Source organism: Acinonyx jubatus, chromosome X (genome assembly GCF_027475565.1).
Source record: "Acinonyx jubatus isolate Ajub_Pintada_27869175 chromosome X, VMU_Ajub_asm_v1.0, whole genome shotgun sequence".
Taxonomy (NCBI): Eukaryota; Metazoa; Chordata; class Mammalia; order Carnivora; family Felidae; genus Acinonyx; species Acinonyx jubatus.
In genome coordinates this window covers 47917545-47938218 of record NC_069389.1, presented here as the reverse complement: position 1 = coordinate 47938218, position 20674 = coordinate 47917545, and the positions used below count along the sequence as shown (strand labels likewise).

Here is a 20674-nt window from a genome sequence, read left to right as displayed (position 1 = left end):
TCTGAGCGATTGTAAATAATACTGTAATGAACACAGTGGTGCAGATACCATTTTGAATCAGTGTTTTTGTTTTCTTCAGATAAAACCCAGAAATGAAGTACTGAATCATATGGTAGTTCTTTCTTTAATTAAAAAAATGCTTTTAATGTTTATTTATTTATTTTTTGAGAGAGAGAGATGGAGGTGGGGGGAGAAGGAGGGGCAGAGAGGGAGACACAGAATCCGAAGCAGGCTCCAGGCTCCGAGCTGTCAGTACAGAGCCTGACATGAGGCTTCAGCTCACAAACCATGAGATCATGACCTGAGCTGAAGTCGGACGCTTAACTGACTGAGCCGCCCAGGTGCCCCATATTTTAAACTTTTTTTTAAGTAAGCTTTATGCTCAATGTGAAGTTTCACTGATGACTCAGATCAAGAGTCACATGCTCTACCAACTGAGCCAGTCAGGTGCACCTCTATTTTGAATTTTTTTAAGAAACCTCCATACTGTTTTCTATGGTGGCAGCACTAATTTACATTCCCACCAATAGTGTATAATTGCCTTGACATCCTTGCAAACATTTATTTCTTGTCTTTTTGACAAAACACACTGTAACAGGTGTAAGATTATTCTCACTGTGATTCTGATTTGCATTTCCCTGGTGATTAGTGATGTTGAACATCTTTTCATGTACCTGATAGCCATCTGTATGTCTTCTTTGGGAAATATCTATTCATTTCCTAGGACTGTTTTTTTCATCAGATTTTTTTTTTTAGCTAATGAGTTGTTTGTGGTTTTTAATATATGTTTTGAATACTAACCCCTTATCAAATATATGACATACAAATATTTTCTCCCATTCACTAGGTTGCCTTTTCACTTGTTGATGGTTTCCTGTAAGGTACAGAAGCTTTTTGGTTTGATATAGTCCCAACTGTTTATTTTCTTTTGTTGCTTTTGCTACTGGAGTCAGTTCCAAAAATTCATCAACAAGACCTATGTCAAAGAGCTTACCTGCTAAGTTTTCTTCTAGGGAGTTGTATGGGCTTAGGTCTTATATTCAAGTCTTTAATCTATTTTGAGATAATTTTTTGGAAGGTATAAGATAGTGGTCCAGTTACATTCCTTTGCATATGGCTGTCCTGTTTGTCTGGTACCAGTTTCTGGCTTCTTTGTAGCAAATTAATTGACCATACATACATGGGTTTATTTCTGGGGTCTCTATTAGGTTCCATTGATCTATGTGTCTATTTTTATACCAACATCATACTGTTTTGATAATTATACCTTTGTATATAGTTTGAAATCAGGAAGTCTGTTGCATCCAGTTTTGTTCTTCTTTCTTAAGATTGCTTTCACAATTTAGGATTTTTTTTTTTACAATTCCATACAGATTTTAGGATTCTTTCTACTATTTCTGTAAGAAATGTCATTGGAATTTTGAAAGTGATTGGATACAATGTGTAGATAAACTTTGCTTAATATTTACATTTTAACAATATTAATTCCTCCAATTCATGAGCACGGAATACATTTCCATTTATTTTTTTTTTCAATTTCTTGCAAGAGTCTCTTAAAGCTTTCAGGGTACAAGTCTTTCAAATCCTTGGTTAAACTTATTTCTAGGTGTTTTATTAGATTTGATGCAATTATAAAATGGATTGCTTCCTTAATTTATTTTTCTTATTGTTCAGTATTAGCATGTAAAAATGCAACAGATTTTTTGCATATTAATTATGTATCCTGCAAATTTACTGAATTTGTAAAGTTGTAACAGTTATTTTGGTGGAATATTTAGGATTTTCTATATAAAATATCATGTCATCTGAAGATAGTGACAGTTTTACTTCTTACTTTCCAGTTGGCATGATTTTTTGCTTGTTTGTTTTTGTTTGCCTAACTGCTGTAGCTAGTCCTCGCACTTTTATGTTGAATTAAAGTGGAGAGAGTGTGTATCCTTATCTTGCTCCTGACCTTAGAGAAAAAGCTATTAATGTTTTACCACTGAGGGTTTGTCATAAATGGCCTCATTATGTTGAGGTACATTTCCTTTACACCCATTTTGTTGAGAGGTTTTATCATAAAAGGATGATAAATTTTGTTAAATAATTTTTCTGCATATATTGAGATAATCATACGATTTATATCATTCATTTTGTTTATATGGTGCAACATAGGATTTAGTTGTGGATGTTGAAATATCCCTGCATCCCAAGAATAAATCGTACTTGATCATGGTATATTATCCTTCTAATGTATTTTTTAATTTGGTTTGCTAATATTTTGTTAAAGATAAAGGGTACAAGTTGAGTAGGATGCAGCATCTCTGATTCTGAGGAGGGTGCAGGAGTGTATTCTCCAAGCAGTTCTGTCAGCTAAGGTCAATAAAGAAAATACTATATGGATCACAGTGGCCAAGTTTGCAGGTCCCCTGCACATGTTTGTGGTGGAAGTGGTGGCTAGAGCTGTTGGATTCCTTGGAGGCAAAGGCCATTGGCCTTCTTTGGTTCTCCTTTTGCACCCATGGAGGGAAGTTATATACAAGATGTCCTACTTGGAGCCAAGTCTTGCATGCTGGCACTCAGTGACAACAGAGCTAGGGGTTTTGGGCTCAGAGGCATGTGGAACTACTACAGCATCTGAAGCATAGGGCACAGGAGTATTTGCATTTACCATAGTGCTGGTTTCAGATTTCAGGGCATGTGCACAACACTTACTGAACTTGGACTGAATCACTGGGACTCAGCATGTGACTAAGGTCCTGGCGGAAAAAAAAGCAGGATGCAGCTGAATCAGGAGCTTAAGGCTGACAAATTATAGCAGTGGCCCGGGCCCAGGGAAAGGAGTGCAGTAACAGCATGTCCTGGAGGTCAAAGTGTGTTCTCAGAAAGCAGAGGGAAGTGTGCAGAAAACAAGATACAGGTCTTAGTGATGGAAGTCAAAGTCTTAACTTAGGAACCAGGGATGAGGGGTGTAACAGCAGCAGAATGGTCCTAGTGTTAGTGATCATATATGCTACTTGGCATATAAGAAACTAGACACAGCAGAGCAGCAGCTTCTGATGACAAATCAAAGCAGCAACTCAGGATATAGGAGGAAGGGCAAAAACCAGCAGTAGTATGTTTGGCCACAGAAGTTTAAAACCACAAATCAGGAATTCTGGGAAGGGTTCAAGGTAACAGCAGATCAGCCCCAGTGAAACCACAACTTAGGACACAAGGGGTGAGACACAATGCATCCCCAGATGACAAGTCAAAGGCAAGACTTAAAACACAGGAAATAAAGGACATCACAGCAATAACACAACTTATAGACAGTGTGATCCTGAAGAGCAGGAAGCAGCAGTGCATCAGGATCCTGGGTAACAGAAAGAACATACTGAAAACGCCAGAACCAGGGAGGAGAAGAAGTGACCAGGACACAAGGGAACCAACTCAATTACAGTCAGCATCATGGAATGATGTAGGGGCCAAGGCAGCAAATATTATGCGATCAAAGAGTGGTGACTAGCATGCAAAGGTAATACTATTTTCAATTTCCCTAAGAAGTGAAATCTTTCCAAAGGAAGGACTCAGGGTGGTAAGTAGATATGACTGAAGGAAAAAGTGACATAGGTAACATTATTTTCATATTTTTCTACATGGATATTAGAGTTCTAAGATCTGTGGAAAATCTAGAACATCGCTTTGAACCTGGGAAATAATTTGACTATCCTGTATTTTGCACACAATATTCACATTATTTTTGAAAACACAATAAAACTGGGCCTCAAAAAGCCCATAATGCTGAAGTCCCTATCTAGACAAGAACAATCCAAAGATAATTATTTTCATGCAACGAAGGGAATTTAATGTCAGAAAAAACAATCAACCAATAAAAAAAAATAAAACTGTTTACAACTCACAGGTAAATAACGTTACAAATTCAAACAAAAATTCCCAAGTAATACAAGATGTATAATATACAAATATAATACAACAGGAAGGCTAACAATGACTAATCTCACATACGACATTAAACTAAAAATAAAATGTATTATATTTTATTTTATTTTTAAATCTTTATATTGCATAGAAGCAAAAGCAGGAAATGGGCACAAGGAGATGTGGATGGTAATCCGACTAGGTCCTCCTGGAAAGCAGAGAAGTACAAAGTGGGTTGTAACTCATGAGCCTTAAGATAAGGACCACAAAGGAGGTCCAAGAGTTAAAACCTTGAGCAATATGGATGACTAGATATTAAGAATCATAAAAAAAACATTCGCATTATGATGAGATTTTTGAACATACATTACAAAATAAAATGAATGAACATGGCAGTACATATTTACACTTTGCAAACTATCCCTAAGCAAAAACGTTAAGAATTCACATAACACTGTTCCTGCAAAGCCCAGACTGCAACAACCTGCCATCTGGGAGCCACAAGGGTCAGCTAGGATGTACTGCAGGGTTCTCTGGGATCTGCCCAGGCAAAGTTTCCCTCATGGGGTCAGTCAGAGGCCTAGAGGGAAAAAAGGCTTCCCTACACAGGCAGGATTGCCCCAAAGTGGTCAAGTTGGCCTGGAGATCAGCCAGAGGTGATATGGGTGATCCTTGGCCTGAAGGAGCAGCAGGAGCCGCCAGGGGCTAGGGAGGAGGAGGAGGACCAGGAGGAGGAGGAGGAGGAGGAGGAGGACCAGGAGGAGGAGGAGGAGGAGGAGGAGCAGGAAGAGGAGGAGGTGGAGGAGGAGGAAGAGGAAGACAAGAGCAGGAGGAACAGGAGGAGGATGGAAGGGGATGATGAATGATTTTTGTTGTTGTTGTTCCCTTCTCTGTGTTTGACAGCAAATGCAGGGAGAGGAAGGTTGAGTGGGGGCAGGGAAAGGGGGTGAGTGCCATATCTGGAGCCACAGTGCCATCCAGCGGAAACCGTCTCTGAAAAGCCCAGGCAGCAGCAACCTGCCTTCTGGCGGCCACAGGGGTCAGCAAGGATGTGCTGCTGGGTTGTCTGGGCTCTGCCCAAGCCAGGTTTTCCACATGAGGGGTCAGAGGCCTAGAGGGAAGTGTGACTGCCACTGGGACCCAGCGGGGAAGCAGGAACTCTAAGGGCTCTGGGGACACAGCAGGCAGCCCCAAGACCAAGCAGCCCAGGGGGCGGAGCTTCCCTGTCAGCCATTTTGGGATGGGTCCAAGAGAAGCTACTCACCCCCTGAATGCAGGGACCTGGGGGCGTTTCCTCTGGTGACCTTTGTGCTGAGTAGGTGGGTGCCATGCTGGGGCACTCAGGCATCAGGAGGCCCCTTTCCACACTGGGAGCGGGGGCCTTTGGAGATTCTGGGGCCGGGACTCTGGTGCTTGGCAGTCCTAGGCAACTCCAGGGCTCAGCCATCTCAGGCTGTCCCTGGGGTTTCTGAGTGCCTTCCTCAGCCCTGGAGCCGGGGTGGAATCTCGGGTCCAGCACACAGGTGAAGGGAAGGCCAGGAGCTAGGGATCCAATGCAGTTTCAGGACAAACCACACACACACACACACACACACACACACACACACACACACGCATACCCTGCCCCCCCCCCTTCGGCAGACACCTCCCCCACACCAGCCCCCACTGCTTCCTGCAACTGACACATATACACAAGGTCATCTCCTTCCCACTCCTGAGCTTTTCCCCAGCACTTGAGCCCATGCAGCTCCCTTGGACAGAAACATTTTCCACTGGATGGCAGTATGGCTCCACAAATGAAAGCCACCAGAATGCCTACCCCGCCCCCTTCCCCTTCAAACCACCACCTCAGGTCTGGGTCCTCATCCTACTCAGGTAAGGACAAATAAAAACAAAATGAATAACAACAACAACAACAACAACAACAACAAGGAGAAAAAAAAACCTACAACAACAACAAGAAAAACCCCCTAACAGAGAAAATGGAAAGCAAAGAAGCCAACACCAGAACCCCCTTGAAACACAAAACACGAAAACCCACACCACACTCAAAGAGACCACAAAGCATCAAACCCCGAAAACCACAGGGCAAAACACACCCCACAACACGGAATGAAGAACAAGGGAAATAGAAACAAACCAGCCACCAGGGTCCAAGCTGACCACCCCAGTACACAGGGCCAAATGACCACTGACCACGAGGCTGCACCACATGCGGGCCTTTCCCCTTCCTTTCATCCTACCCCATTTTCCCTGGCTCCAGCTCTTGGGAGAAGCAAAGGGCAAAAGACACATCAACCCGCCTCTGTGACCCTGCCTGAGGGTTTATGTCCAATAGGACCCCTCCTGGACAAGCCAGCAGCCACCATGCCGGCCGGTAAGTCACTGGTGCGCTTGCTCCCCAGGGCCTGGAGCTACAGGCTGAGGTCACCAGCACCTTGGGCTGGCCGGACAAAGCAGCCAGAAATGGCTGGCCCGAACCTGCAACCACAGGGCTACATCCAGGAGGCCCCCCCAGAACGGGGAACCAAGCACTCACATAAGCACTGGCTCTGGGCAGGCAGCCCTCGCTCTCACACAGGGAGGGGCCTTGGCAAGGCCATCCAACATCCCCGAGTCACACGGCCCGGCCCCACTCGGGGGGCCCCCCCATTCTGTGGAGGAAGGCCACTGACTCTCCTCCAACCGGGAGTCCCCATCTATCTGGGTAAACAAGCGAGGCTCCAGATTCACACCCCTCGCTTGGGCAGACCTGCTCACAGATGACCAACTCATGCAACGCAAGACTGCCTGGCTGCAGGTCCCTCTTTGAGAGCCCACCCGGGAATGCGTGGGTCCCTGACCCTGTGTGAGTGAGTGTGTGCCTGTGTGAGCATGCTCAGTCTGCATCTACGGTGCATGCCTGGGTGCGTGCCTGTGTGGCCCCGTGTGTACCCGAGCGTGTGGCGGCAGTGGGTGCTCGCCTGTGTGCTTTCCTTAGCCCCGACCCCCAGCCCCCCGCACGCCCCTCCCAGCCGCATGTGGAAATGCAGGACACAGCTTGTAGGCACACACTGAAACCCGTATCGGGCCGGGTCAGGCGACTGGACTGAGAACAAGGGGAAGGAGGGCACAACTTGAAGAGGCTCCAACCGGTTCAAGCGTTGACTTTAAGAGCTTGGGTCAGAAGAAGAACTGCATGGAATGGAAAGCCACGAGGTATTTTGCAAGTCTTGGGTTCATGATGCTGTTTCAATGCAGAGTAACCTCTGGGTCATGTGTTTCAAGGATGAGCGTGACCTCCACCAAGGGTCCAAGAAGGGACACCGTTGCACCTCTATACGGCCTTCTGCTATACCAGGGCCCCCCAACCCCCACCGCCCCACACCAAAGATCAGAGGTGACAGGAGGATCCATGGACCACTGGTTCCCCCTCACGCACCCCCCACCCCCCCCAAACACAAAGCCACCCGCCACCGCATCCCACCCACCCGCCGCCGCCGCCGCCCCCACACCGCCCAGCCCCTAGCACACCGCTCCCCACCCATCACCACCAACAGCGCCCCACAGCCTGCCCCACAGCCTGCCGCAGCACCCCTCTCCCCCACGCCACCCGCCCCCCTCGCCCCAAGCTCCCCGCCCCCGCCCCCGCCCAGCAGTGGGCTCAGCATAGAAAGGGAAAGGAACAGAGAGAAGCAGAATGTCACCACCATCCACCTTGCCACGGCCAATGTTGTGGTGGATGTGGATGCAGCCTAGGCCCGCCTCACTGTGGGGGTAACAGACAGGAGGAATGACAAGGAGACACAAGCTACAAGCTGCCTGGCCAGGACAGGGCCCACCGCCAGGCAGCCTGTCGTCAAAGGGGTGCCTTCCTGTGTGCCACCGCTGGGTTCTGACCCAGAGGTCCGCCTGTAGGGCCTGCAGAGGGCAAAAGGAGACGCTGAGCCACACCTTGCGTATGTAAGGGGCCCACTCCAAAGGGCCAAAGGGCCAAAGGGCCTGGGCGTATGCACGCAGGGCAAAGAGAGGGTAGGAGGGCACCCAGGGAAAACACCACTAGGTTCACAAAAAGGGGATGTAGGGGACAAGGGGCGTGAGGGATGCCTTACCCTCCCAGGGTAATAAAGGGATGGTTGTAAGGGGATGTCCCTTGCTCCCCCGATCCACGCGGCCATCTTCACTTCCACAGGACAAGTACAGTTTTTATTCTGGGGACATCCACAGAGCAAGAAGTGCCAGAAGAGGAGTGAGAGTAAGGAGACCAAAGTGGAGAGAGCAAACTGCAAGCACAGAAAGAACTGTAGCGGAAGAGAAGAATGAATGTGATCTCAAAAGGCACTGCGCCCCAACTGGACAGGTGGAACCAGCAGGGGCCTCTTAGGGGAAGAGTCATCAGCCAAGGCAAAGTCTCAGCCACTCAGGGCAGGGGTTGAGCCCTGTCCAGAGAGAGGCCTGTTTTGCTATGCTCTTGGACCCAACTGGGAAGTGGGAGGCCAAACGGAAAGGGGTAAGGAGGAAGAAAAAGGAACAAGGAAGGGCGTCAGTCGGGCCCACTGAGCCTCCTCGCACAGAGTGTCCCTCTGTGCGAGTGTGGGTGCCTGCCCAGGAGGGTCTACCCGAATAAAGCCGTGCATGCATGCGTGTGTGTGTGCGTGCGCGTGTGTGCCTGTGTGTGTTGGGACGTAGCTGGTGGCCCTCGGAGCCTTGGGACACTGGGCAAGACCCCGTTCCACAGGATGGGTCAACAGGTTCTGGACCCCTGTGGGACCTGGCCGCCTCTGGCCCAATCTTTGGCCCACTAAAGCAGGAGGCTTCAGGAGAAGGGAGTTTGCTGCTGCCAAGGAGCAGGTGCAGTGCAGATAAACACGAGGCCAGGGCGGGTCTGAAGATTCAAAGAAAACAATCTGCAAGCCCACTGCTGGCATCCCTTGAGGGTCCCCTGTGTTCACGGTGAACCAATAGGATGAGCAGAGTCAAGAAAAGCCTCGCGAAAAACCAGAACACCAGACACAACAGGTGTTGGCGACGATGTGGAGGAAATGGAACGCTCACTCCTGCACTGCACTGTCAGTGGGAACCCAAACTGGTACAGCCACTGTGGAAAACAGTATGGAGGTTCCTCAAAAAGGTAAAACCAGACCTACCCTAGGATCCAGCAATCGCACTACTGGGTATTTACCCAAAGAATACAAGAAACGCTAAGTCAAAGGGATACGTGCACCCCACCCCTATGTTTCTAGCAGCATTATTTACAATAGCCAAGATACCGAAGCAGCCCTAGTGTCCCATCCACTGATGAATGGATAAAGAACGTGGGTGTACACACACACACACACACACACACACACACACCACACACACACACACACACACACACACACACACACACTATGGACTATACACTACTCAGCCATAAAAACAGAATGAAATCTTGCCATCTGTAAGGACATGGATGGAGCTGCAGAGTATAATGCTAAGCGAAATAAGTCAGTCAGAGAAAGACCAGTACCATGTGATTTCACTCCTCTATGGAATTTAGGGAAACAAAACAAAATGAAAGAGTATGGAGGCAGAGAGAGAGACAGAGAGAGAGAGAGACAGGGAGAGAGTGGGAGACAGAGACAGAGAGATACAGAAATCAAGAAACAGACTCTTCATTATAGAGAAATGATGGTTACCAGAGGGGAGGGGGTGGAGGGGTTGGATGACATAGGTGATAAGGATTAAGGGAGTGCACGTGCCCTGATGAGCACAGGGTGATGTATGGAAATGCTGAATCACTATATTGTACACCTGAAACCAATGTACCACTGCATGTTAACTAACTGGAATTAACACAAAAATACTTAAAGAAAAAGAACAAAAAAAGCCTAGCTACCTTTGCAGCTTTGCCCCCAAAGTGGTCAAGTTGGCCTGGAGATCAGCCAGAGGTGATATGGGTGATCCTTGGCCTGAAGGAGCAGCAGGAGCGGCCAGGGGCTAGGGAGGAGGAGGAGGACCAGGAGGAGGAGGAGGAGGAGGAGGAGGACCAGGAGGAGGAGGAGGAGGAGGAGGAGCAGGAAGAGGAGGAGGTGGAGGAGGAGGAAGAGGAAGACAAGAGCAGGAGGAACAGGAGGAGGATGGAAGGGGATGATGAATGATTTTTGTTGTTGTTGTTCCCTTCTCTGTGTTTGACAGCAAATGCAGGGAGAGGAAGGTTGAGTGGGGGCAGGGAAAGGGGGTGAGTGCCATATCTGGAGCCACAGTGCCATCCAGCGGAAACCGTCTCTGAAAAGCCCAGGCAGCAGCAACCTGCCTTCTGGCGGCCACAGGGGTCAGCAAGGATGTGCTGCTGGGTTGTCTGGGCTCTGCCCAAGCCAGGTTTTCCACATGAGGGGTCAGAGGCCTAGAGGGAAGTGTGACTGCCACTGGGACCCAGCGGGGAAGCAGGAACTCTAAGGGCTCTGGGGACACAGCAGGCAGCCCCAAGACCAAGCAGCCCAGGGGGCGGAGCTTCCCTGTCAGCCATTTTGGGATGGGTCCAAGAGAAGCTACTCACCCCCTGAATGCAGGGACCTGGGGGCGTTTCCTCTGGTGACCTTTGTGCTGAGTAGGTGGGTGCCATGCTGGGGCACTCAGGCATCAGGAGGCCCCTTTCCACACTGGGAGCGGGGGCCTTTGGAGATTCTGGGGCCGGGACTCTGGTGCTTGGCAGTCCTAGGCAACTCCAGGGCTCAGCCATCTCAGGCTGTCCCTGGGGTTTCTGAGTGCCTTCCTCAGCCCTGGAGCCGGGGTGGAATCTCGGGTCCAGCACACAGGTGAAGGGAAGGCCAGGAGCTAGGGATCCAATGCAGTTTCAGGACAAACCACACACACACACACACACACACACACACACACACACACACACACGCATACCCTGCCCCCCCCCCCTTCGGCAGACACCTCCCCCACACCAGCCCCCACTGCTTCCTGCAACTGACACATATACACAAGGTCATCTCCTTCCCACTCCTGAGCTTTTCCCCAGCACTTGAGCCCATGCAGCTCCCTTGGACAGAAACATTTTCCACTGGATGGCAGTATGGCTCCACAAATGAAAGCCACCAGAATGCCTACCCCGCCCCCTTCCCCTTCAAACCACCACCTCAGGTCTGGGTCCTCATCCTACTCAGGTAAGGACAAATAAAAACAAAATGAATAACAACAACAACAACAACAACAACAAGGAGAAAAAAAAACCTACAACAACAACAAGAAAAACCCCCTAACAGAGAAAATGGAAAGCAAAGAAGCCAACACCAGAACCCCCTTGAAACACAAAACACGAAAACCCACACCACACTCAAAGAGACCACAAAGCATCAAACCCCGAAAACCACAGGGCAAAACACACCCCACAACACGGAATGAAGAACAAGGGAAATAGAAACAAACCAGCCACCAGGGTCCAAGCTGACCACCCCAGTACACAGGGCCAAATGACCACTGACCACGAGGCTGCACCACATGCGGGCCTTTCCCCTTCCTTTCATCCTACCCCATTTTCCCTGGCTCCAGCTCTTGGGAGAAGCAAAGGGCAAAAGACACATCAACCCGCCTCTGTGACCCTGCCTGAGGGTTTATGTCCAATAGGACCCCTCCTGGACAAGCCAGCAGCCACCATGCCGGCCGGTAAGTCACTGGTGCGCTTGCTCCCCAGGGCCTGGAGCTACAGGCTGAGGTCACCAGCACCTTGGGCTGGCCGGACAAAGCAGCCAGAAATGGCTGGCCCGAACCTGCAACCACAGGGCTACATCCAGGAGGCCCCCCCAGAACGGGGAACCAAGCACTCACATAAGCACTGGCTCTGGGCAGGCAGCCCTCGCTCTCACACAGGGAGGGGCCTTGGCAAGGCCATCCAACATCCCCGAGTCACACGGCCCGGCCCCACTCGGGGGGCCCCCCCATTCTGTGGAGGAAGGCCACTGACTCTCCTCCAACCGGGAGTCCCCATCTATCTGGGTAAACAAGCGAGGCTCCAGATTCACACCCCTCGCTTGGGCAGACCTGCTCACAGATGACCAACTCATGCAACGCAAGACTGCCTGGCTGCAGGTCCCTCTTTGAGAGCCCACCCGGGAATGCGTGGGTCCCTGACCCTGTGTGAGTGAGTGTGTGCCTGTGTGAGCATGCTCAGTCTGCATCTACGGTGCATGCCTGGGTGCGTGCCTGTGTGGCCCCGTGTGTACCCGAGCGTGTGGCGGCAGTGGGTGCTCGCCTGTGTGCTTTCCTTAGCCCCGACCCCCAGCCCCCCGCACGCCCCTCCCAGCCGCATGTGGAAATGCAGGACACAGCTTGTAGGCACACACTGAAACCCGTATCGGGCCGGGTCAGGCGACTGGACTGAGAACAAGGGGAAGGAGGGCACAACTTGAAGAGGCTCCAACCGGTTCAAGCGTTGACTTTAAGAGCTTGGGTCAGAAGAAGAACTGCATGGAATGGAAAGCCACGAGGTATTTTGCAAGTCTTGGGTTCATGATGCTGTTTCAATGCAGAGTAACCTCTGGGTCATGTGTTTCAAGGATGAGCGTGACCTCCACCAAGGGTCCAAGAAGGGACACCGTTGCACCTCTATACGGCCTTCTGCTATACCAGGGCCCCCCAACCCCCACCGCCCCACACCAAAGATCAGAGGTGACAGGAGGATCCATGGACCACTGGTTCCCCCTCACGCACCCCCCACCCCCCCCAAACACAAAGCCACCCGCCACCGCATCCCACCCACCCGCCGCCGCCGCCGCCCCCACACCGCCCAGCCCCTAGCACACCGCTCCCCACCCATCACCACCAACAGCGCCCCACAGCCTGCCCCACAGCCTGCCGCAGCACCCCTCTCCCCCACGCCACCCGCCCCCCTCGCCCCAAGCTCCCCGCCCCCGCCCCCGCCCAGCAGTGGGCTCAGCATAGAAAGGGAAAGGAACAGAGAGAAGCAGAATGTCACCACCATCCACCTTGCCACGGCCAATGTTGTGGTGGATGTGGATGCAGCCTAGGCCCGCCTCACTGTGGGGGTAACAGACAGGAGGAATGACAAGGAGACACAAGCTACAAGCTGCCTGGCCAGGACAGGGCCCACCGCCAGGCAGCCTGTCGTCAAAGGGGTGCCTTCCTGTGTGCCACCGCTGGGTTCTGACCCAGAGGTCCGCCTGTAGGGCCTGCAGAGGGCAAAAGGAGACGCTGAGCCACACCTTGCGTATGTAAGGGGCCCACTCCAAAGGGCCAAAGGGCCAAAGGGCCTGGGCGTATGCACGCAGGGCAAAGAGAGGGTAGGAGGGCACCCAGGGAAAACACCACTAGGTTCACAAAAAGGGGATGTAGGGGACAAGGGGCGTGAGGGATGCCTTACCCTCCCAGGGTAATAAAGGGATGGTTGTAAGGGGATGTCCCTTGCTCCCCCGATCCACGCGGCCATCTTCACTTCCACAGGACAAGTACAGTTTTTATTCTGGGGACATCCACAGAGCAAGAAGTGCCAGAAGAGGAGTGAGAGTAAGGAGACCAAAGTGGAGAGAGCAAACTGCAAGCACAGAAAGAACTGTAGCGGAAGAGAAGAATGAATGTGATCTCAAAAGGCACTGCGCCCCAACTGGACAGGTGGAACCAGCAGGGGCCTCTTAGGGGAAGAGTCATCAGCCAAGGCAAAGTCTCAGCCACTCAGGGCAGGGGTTGAGCCCTGTCCAGAGAGAGGCCTGTTTTGCTATGCTCTTGGACCCAACTGGGAAGTGGGAGGCCAAACGGAAAGGGGTAAGGAGGAAGAAAAAGGAACAAGGAAGGGCGTCAGTCGGGCCCACTGAGCCTCCTCGCACAGAGTGTCCCTCTGTGCGAGTGTGGGTGCCTGCCCAGGAGGGTCTACCCGAATAAAGCCGTGCATGCATGCGTGTGTGTGTGCGTGCGCGTGTGTGCCTGTGTGTGTTGGGACGTAGCTGGTGGCCCTCGGAGCCTTGGGACACTGGGCAAGACCCCGTTCCACAGGATGGGTCAACAGGTTCTGGACCCCTGTGGGACCTGGCCGCCTCTGGCCCAATCTTTGGCCCACTAAAGCAGGAGGCTTCAGGAGAAGGGAGTTTGCTGCTGCCAAGGAGCAGGTGCAGTGCAGATAAACACGAGGCCAGGGCGGGTCTGAAGATTCAAAGAAAACAATCTGCAAGCCCACTGCTGGCATCCCTTGAGGGTCCCCTGTGTTCACGGTGAACCAATAGGATGAGCAGAGTCAAGAAAAGCCTCGCGAAAAACCAGAACACCAGACACAACAGGTGTTGGCGACGATGTGGAGGAAATGGAACGCTCACTCCTGCACTGCACTGTCAGTGGGAACGCAAACTGGTACAGCCACTGTGGAAAACAGTATGGAGGTTCCTCAAAAAGGTAAAACCAGACCTACCCTAGGATCCAGCAATCGCACTACTGGGTATTTACCCAAAGAATACAAGAAACGCTAAGTCAAAGGGATACGTGCACCCCACCCCTATGTTTCTAGCAGCATTATTTACAATAGCCAAGATACCGAAGCAGCCCTAGTGTCCCATCCACTGATGAATGGATAAAGAACGTGGGTGTACACACACACACACACACACACACACACACACCACACACACACACACACACACACACACACACACACACTATGGACTATACACTACTCAGCCATAAAAACAGAATGAAATCTTGCCATCTGTAAGGACATGGATGGAGCTGCAGAGTATAATGCTAAGCGAAATAAGTCAGTCAGAGAAAGACCAGTACCATGTGATTTCACTCCTCTATGGAATTTAGGGAAACAAAACAAAATGAAAGAGTATGGAGGCAGAGAGAGAGACAGAGAGAGAGAGAGACAGGGAGAGAGTGGGAGACAGAGACAGAGAGATACAGAAATCAAGAAACAGACTCTTCATTATAGAGAAATGATGGTTACCAGAGGGGAGGGGGTGGAGGGGTTGGATGACATAGGTGATAAGGATTAAGGGAGTGCACGTGCCCTGATGAGCACAGGGTGATGTATGGAAATGCTGAATCACTATATTGTACACCTGAAACCAATGTACCACTGCATGTTAACTAACTGGAATTAACACAAAAATACTTAAAGAAAAAGAACAAAAAAAGCCTAGCTACCTTTGCAGCTTTGCCCCCAAAGTGGTCAAGTTGGCCTGGAGATCAGCCAGAGGTGATATGGGTGATCCTTGGCCTGAAGGAGCAGCAGGAGCGGCCAGGGGCTAGGGAGGAGGAGGAGGACCAGGAGGAGGAGGAGGAGGAGGAGGAGGAGGACCAGGAGGAGGAGGAGGAGGAGGAGGAGCAGGAAGAGGAGGAGGTGGAGGAGGAGGAAGAGGAAGACAAGAGCAGGAGGAACAGGAGGAGGATGGAAGGGGATGATGAATGATTTTTGTTGTTGTTGTTCCCTTCTCTGTGTTTGACAGCAAATGCAGGGAGAGGAAGGTTGAGTGGGGGCAGGGAAAGGGGGTGAGTGCCATATCTGGAGCCACAGTGCCATCCAGCGGAAACCGTCTCTGAAAAGCCCAGGCAGCAGCAACCTGCCTTCTGGCGGCCACAGGGGTCAGCAAGGATGTGCTGCTGGGTTGTCTGGGCTCTGCCCAAGCCAGGTTTTCCACATGAGGGGTCAGAGGCCTAGAGGGAAGTGTGACTGCCACTGGGACCCAGCGGGGAAGCAGGAACTCTAAGGGCTCTGGGGACACAGCAGGCAGCCCCAAGACCAAGCAGCCCAGGGGGCGGAGCTTCCCTGTCAGCCATTTTGGGATGGGTCCAAGAGAAGCTACTCACCCCCTGAATGCAGGGACCTGGGGGCGTTTCCTCTGGTGACCTTTGTGCTGAGTAGGTGGGTGCCATGCTGGGGCACTCAGGCATCAGGAGGCCCCTTTCCACACTGGGAGCGGGGGCCTTTGGAGATTCTGGGGCCGGGACTCTGGTGCTTGGCAGTCCTAGGCAACTCCAGGGCTCAGCCATCTCAGGCTGTCCCTGGGGTTTCTGAGTGCCTTCCTCAGCCCTGGAGCCGGGGTGGAATCTCGGGTCCAGCACACAGGTGAAGGGAAGGCCAGGAGCTAGGGATCCAATGCAGTTTCAGGACAAACCACACACACACACACACACACACACACACACACACACACACACGCATACCCTGCCCCCCCCCCTTCGGCAGACACCTCCCCCACACCAGCCCCCACTGCTTCCTGCAACTGACACATATACACAAGGTCATCTCCTTCCCACTCCTGAGCTTTTCCCCAGCACTTGAGCCCATGCAGCTCCCTTGGACAGAAACATTTTCCACTTGATGGCAGTATGGCTCCACAAATGAAAGCCACCAGAATGCCTACCCCGCCCCCTTCCCCTTCAAACCACCACCTCAGGTCTGGGTCCTCATCCTACTCAGGTAAGGACAAATAAAAACAAAATGAATAACAACAACAACAACAACAACAACAACAAGGAGAAAAAAAAACCTACAACAACAACAAGAAAAACCCCCTAACAGAGAAAATGGAAAGCAAAGAAGCCAACACCAGAACCCCCTTGAAACACAAAACACGAAAACCCACACCACACTCAAAGAGACCACAAAGCATCAAACCCCGAAAACCACAGGGCAAAACACACCCCACAACACGGAATGAAGAACAAGGGAAATAGAAACAAACCAGCCACCAGGGTCCAAGCTGACCACCCCAGTACACAGGGCCAAATGACCACTGACCACGAGGCTGCACCACATGCGGGCCTTTCCCCTTCCTTTCATCCTACCCCATTTTCCCTGGCTCCAGCTCTTGGGAGAAGCAAAGGGCAAAAGACACATCAACCCGCCTCTGTGACCCTGCCTGAGGGTTTATGTCCAATAGGACCCCTCCTGGACAAGCCAGCAGCCACCATGCCGGCCGGTAAGTCACTGGTGCGCTTGCTCCCCAGGGCCTGGAGCTACAGGCTGAGGTCACCAGCACCTTGGGCTGGCCGGACAAAGCAGCCAGAAATGGCTGGCCCGAACCTGCAACCACAGGGCTACATCCAGGAGGCCCCCCCAGAACGGGGAACCAAGCACTCACATAAGCACTGGCTCTGGGCAGGCAGCCCTCGCTCTCACACAGGGAGGGGCCTTGGCAAGGCCATCCAACATCCCCGAGTCACACGGCCCGGCCCCACACGGGGGGCCCCCCCATTCTGTGGAGGAAGGCCACTGACTCTCCTCCAACCGGGAGTCCCCATCTATCTGGGTAAACAAGCGAGGCTCCAGATTCACACCCCTCGCTTGGGCAGACCTGCTCACAGATGACCAACTCATGCAACGCAAGACTGCCTGGCTGCAGGTCCCTCTTTGAGAGCCCACCCGGGAATGCGTGGGTCCCTGACCCTGTGTGAGTGAGTGTGTGCCTGTGTGAGCATGCTCAGTCTGCATCTACGGTGCATGCCTGGGTGCGTGCCTGTGTGGCCCCGTGTGTACCCGAGCGTGTGGCGGCAGTGGGTGCTCGCCTGTGTGCTTTCCTTAGCCCCGACCCCCAGCCCCCCGCACGCCCCTCCCAGCCGCATGTGGAAATGCAGGACACAGCTTGTAGGCACACACTGAAACCCGTATCGGGCCGGGTCAGGCGACTGGACTGAGAACAAGGGGAAGGAGGGCACAACTTGAAGAGGCTCCAACCGGTTCAAGCGTTGACTTTAAGAGCTTGGGTCAGAAGAAGAACTGCATGGAATGGAAAGCCACGAGGTATTTTGCAAGTCTTGGGTTCATGATGCTGTTTCAATGCAGAGTAACCTCTGGGTCATGTGTTTCAAGGATGAGCGTGACCTCCACCAAGGGTCCAAGAAGGGACACCGTTGCACCTCTATACGGCCTTCTGCTATACCAGGGCCCCCCAACCCCCACCGCCCCACACCAAAGATCAGAGGTGACAGGAGGATCCATGGACCACTGGTTCCCCCTCACGCACCCCCCACCCCCCCCAAACACAAAGCCACCCGCCACCGCATCCCACCCACCCGCCGCCGCCGCCGCCCCCACACCGCCCAGCCCCTAGCACACCGCTCCCCACCCATCACCACCAACAGCGCCCCACAGCCTGCCCCACAGCCTGCCGCAGCACCCCTCTCCCCCACGCCACCCGCCCCCCTCGCCCCAAGCTCCCCGCCCCCGCCCCCGCCCAGCAGTGGGCTCAGCATAGAAAGGGAAAGGAACAGAGAGAAGCAGAATGTCACCACCATCCACCTTGCCACGGCCAATGTTGTGGTGGATGTGGATGCAGCCTAGGCCCGCCTCACTGTGGGGGTAACAGACAGGAGGAATGACAAGGAGACACAAGCTACAAGCTGCCTGGCCAGGACAGGGCCCACCGCCAGGCAGCCTGTCGTCAAAGGGGTGCCTTCCTGTGTGCCACCGCTGGGTTCTGACCCAGAGGTCCGCCTGTAGGGCCTGCAGAGGGCAAAAGGAGACGCTGAGCCACACCTTGCGTATGTAAGGGGCCCACTCCAAAGGGCCAAAGGGCCAAAGGGCCTGGGCGTATGCACGCAGGGCAAAGAGAGGGTAGGAGGGCACCCAGGGAAAACACCACTAGGTTCACAAAAAGGGGATGTAGGGGACAAGGGGCGTGAGGGATGCCTTACCCTCCCAGGGTAATAAAGGGATGGTTGTAAGGGGATGTCCCTTGCTCCCCCGATCCACGCGGCCATCTTCACTTCCACAGGACAAGTACAGTTTTTATTCTGGGGACATCCACAGAGCAAGAAGTGCCAGAAGAGGAGTGAGAGTAAGGAGACCAAAGTGGAGAGAGCAAACTGCAAGCACAGAAAGAACTGTAGCGGAAGAGAAGAATGAATGTGATCTCAAAAGGCACTGCGCCCCAACTGGACAGGTGGAACCAGCAGGGGCCTCTTAGGGGAAGAGTCATCAGCCAAGGCAAAGTCTCAGCCACTCAGGGCAGGGGTTGAGCCCTGTCCAGAGAGAGGCCTGTTTTGCTATGCTCTTGGACCCAACTGGGAAGTGGGAGGCCAAACGGAAAGGGGTAAGGAGGAAGAAAAAGGAACAAGGAAGGGCGTCAGTCGGGCCCACTGAGCCTCCTCGCACAGAGTGTCCCTCTGTGCGAGTGTGGGTGCCTGCCCAGGAGGGTCTACCCGAATAAAGCCGTGCATGCATGCGTGTGTGTGTGCGTGCGCGTGTGTGCCTGTGTGTGTTGGGACGTAGCTGGTGGCCCTCGGAGCCTTGGGACACTGGGCAAGACCCCGTTCCACAGGATGGGTCAACAGGTTCTGGACCCCTGTGGGACCTGGCCGCCTCTGGCCCAATCTTTGGCCCACTAAAGCAGGAGGCTTCAGGAGAAGGGAGTTTGCTGCTGCCAAGGAGCAGGTGCAGTGCAGATAAACACGAGGCCAGGGCGGGTCTGAAGATTCAAAGAAAACAATCTGCAAGCCCACTGCTGGCATCCCTTGAGGGTCCCCTGTGTTCACGGTGAACCAATAGGATGAGCAGAGTCAAGAAAAGCCTCGCGAAAAACCAGAACACCAGACACAACAGGTGTTGGCGACGATGTGGAGGAAATGGAACGCTCACTCCTGCACTGCACTGTCAGTGGGAACGCAAACTGGTACAGCCACTGTGGAAAACAGTATGGAGGTTCCTCAAAAAGGTAAAACCAGACCTACCCTAGGATCCAGCAATCGCACTACTGGGTATTTACCCAAAGAATACAAGAAACGCTAAGTCAAAGGGATACGTGCACCCCACCCCTATGTTTCTAGCAGCATTATTTACAATAGCCAAGATACCGAAGCAGCCCTAGTGTCCCATCCACTGATGAATGGATAAAGAACGTGGGTGTACACACACACACACACACACACACACACACCACACACACACACACACACACACACACACACACACACACTATGGACTATACACTACTCAGCCATAAAAACAGAATGAAATCTTGCCATCTGTAAGGACATGGATGGAGCTGCAGAGTATAATGCTAAGCGAAATAAGTCAGTCAGAGAAAGACCAGTACCATGTGATTTCACTCCTCTATGGAATTTAGGGAAACAAAACAAAATGAAAGAGTATGGAGGCAGAGAGAGAGACAGAGAGAGAGAGAGACAGGGAGAGAGTGGGAGACAGAGACAGAGAGATACAGAAATCAAGAAACAGACTCTTCATTATAGAGAAATGATGGTTACCAGAGGGGAGGGGGTGGAGGGGTTGGATGACATAGGTGATAAGGATTAAGGGAGTGCACGTGCCCTGATGAGCACAGGGTGATGTATGGAAATGCTGAATCACTATATTGTACACCTGAAACCAATGTACCACTGCATGTTAACTAACTGGAATTAACACAAAAATACTTAAAGAAAAAGAACAAAAAAAGCCTAGCTACCTTTGCAGCTTTGCCCCCAAAGTGGTCAAGTTGGCCTGGAGATCAGCCAGAGGTGATATGGGTGATCCTTGGCCTGAAGGAGCAGCAGGAGCGGCCAGGGGCTAGGGAGGAGGAGGAGGACCAGGAGGAGGAGGAGGAGGAGGAGGAGGAGGAGGACCAGGAGGAGGAGGAGGAGGAGGAGGAGCAGGAAGAGGAGGAGGTGGAGGAGGAGGAAGAGGAAGACAAGAGCAGGAGGAACAGGAGGAGGATGGAAGGGGATGATGAATGATTTTTGTTGTTGTTGTTCCCTTCTCTGTGTTTGACAGCAAATGCAGGGAGAGGAAGGTTGAGTGGGGGCAGGGAAAGGGGGTGAGTGCCATATCTGGAGCCACAGTGCCATCCAGCGGAAACCG

At 52.2% G+C, this 20674-nt stretch overlaps 1 protein-coding gene across 3 annotated transcripts in view; it reads right to left on the bottom strand.

Moving 5' to 3' along the window:
• The window catches only part of NBDY (negative regulator of P-body association), a 122336-nt gene that overhangs the window by 45149 nt on the left and 56513 nt on the right, over window positions 1-20674 (bottom strand). Inside the window, exon 3 of one of the 3 annotated variants that reach the window (XM_027053504.2) lies at window positions 479-4111. The exons of the other annotated variants lie outside the window; for them this stretch is intronic. The gene's annotated coding sequence lies outside the window, so the exon portion shown is untranslated. Of the gene's footprint in view, window positions 1-478; window positions 4112-20674 lie in introns of those variants that run through there. 3 annotated transcript variants of the gene reach the window in all.